The 1,809-nt window shown below is 33.4% G+C and overlaps 1 protein-coding gene across 1 annotated transcript in view; it reads left to right on the top strand.

Annotated features, from left to right (window-relative positions):
• Positions 1-1,809, top strand: part of LOC106106831 (rhomboid-related protein 3-like) — a 13,931-nt gene that overhangs the window by 9,237 nt on the left and 2,885 nt on the right. The gene's annotated exons all lie outside the window — the stretch shown is intronic.

The raw sequence follows: 1,809 nt of genomic DNA, 5'->3' as shown, positions 1-1,809 counted from the left end.
ATATTTATGTCGCACTTGCTCTGTGTGACTAACACTCTCGTCATTCCTTCACCGACGGATGCAGATCCTTAAAATAATAGTAACCACGTTCTTTAGTACAGTATTAATTTTATTATGTTTTTTCTACTGATATTTAAGACCCTTATCGCTCTGGAACTAACAGTTAAGATTTTGTACGGGTTAATTCAATGAAAAACTACACGTAATGTTATTAATGCCGTTACTAATTAATCGAAATTGATACCTGAGCAAAGTTCAAAGTACGACAAATGATTAACAAAGTGGCGTACAAGTGGTCGTTAATCACAGGACGGTTACCGCGACTACTGACGTTTGTTGACTTCGCTTTACTGTTGCGGTTTTTCGTTGCCTCGTCTTTACGTATAATCGGCATAAATAACAGAGTTATTATAACAGTTTCCACTGTTGACTCAAGACAAATATGTTTTTTCAGACATATAAGACCTGGTCAAAGTTGAATAACTTTATGAACCAAAAAAAATTGCACTTGCACTTAATAAATAATTAAATTATTCACAATATTAATTTGGCGTCTATTTTAATAATGGCCGGTTTCTCAGCGACTTTTAGCCATTCGATAGTGCTTTTGGTTAGATAAATTCATGAAATGCGTTTCCCAACTCCGTAGTATAAATTTTACTGTGTTGAAACTTCCTTCAACCAAACAGTAATGAACCATTAGGATGAAATAAATAGAAACTTCAGAAACGCAGTATAAATAAGATAGAACGCGTTTCTTTTTTTTTTCTCTTGTATAATGGAATTATTATAGTAGCACCAGTGTTTAAAAACGATGTAACGTTACTTACAACATTAGACAAACTTTGTACAATAACCATAAGTTCGCATTTTTTTAGTACCTATTGCGAAAAGTCTACAATTGTTTATTGTTTCAAGCTGTCATTGGGGTGTATAAACTCCGCCCGTTATTTCTATATTTGATGAGGCTGAGATATAAAAATCTGCATGAACTTTAGTACAAAAATGTCTGCGAGAATCATCAGTTATAATTACTATAACGTCAGTAGTCAATTGTTTATTAAATTTTAGAAAAAATAAATAAAATAAATATTTGTCTATAACTTTCAAAGATTAATCGTTTGCTTGTTTAAGATTTATGTTAGGTATGTAAACTTTTGGTCTATCTTAAATCGAACCTTTAACCCTAAAAAGTGAGATCGTATTACTTTAATGGAGTGTACGGTGAAAGGTTGTGTTGTGTGGTCTGAGTTAACTCGATCTCAGATACTGAGGTCATCCATGTCTTCAGGTCGTCACGGTAGACCAACATGCATGCATCTTACAAACCAAAATTTATCAAATTAATTACATCTTAGTAATAAACGCAAACTCTTTTAAAAATTACAAATGAAAAAACATCATATAGTCTCAATTAGTTCAACTGCAATTTTTATTTCAATATTCAATGATTGTTCAAATTACTGATATTTCTGGAAACCTCATGAATATGAAAAATTACTTCGTTGCTGATATATCACGCAAGTGTTTGTTATGCACTGCGCTGTACAGTTAGTGATCGATAACCTTGTATGGTATATATTTTTTACGTCGATAAATCACGATAGACGTAGCAGTAAAATATACGCGGACACACGCCGCTATGTCGCTAGACCGGAACGCGGATACCGAACCTAGCGGATTACAAACGGATCACACGCGGATATCAACGTAGTGGAAACTGAGAGTAAAAATTCAATTACTAGTACGGCTACGAAATGAAATCGAAATCTCCTACGTTGTATTGTGTGCGACATTTGTTACAGTTAA

Source organism: Papilio polytes, unplaced genomic scaffold (assembly GCF_000836215.1).
Source record: "Papilio polytes unplaced genomic scaffold, Ppol_1.0 DF822067.1, whole genome shotgun sequence".
In the NCBI taxonomy this organism is placed as follows: domain Eukaryota; kingdom Metazoa; phylum Arthropoda; class Insecta; order Lepidoptera; family Papilionidae; genus Papilio; species Papilio polytes.
The sequence above is the reverse complement of the archived record's forward strand: the minus strand, read 5'-3'. Positions and strand labels throughout refer to the sequence as shown.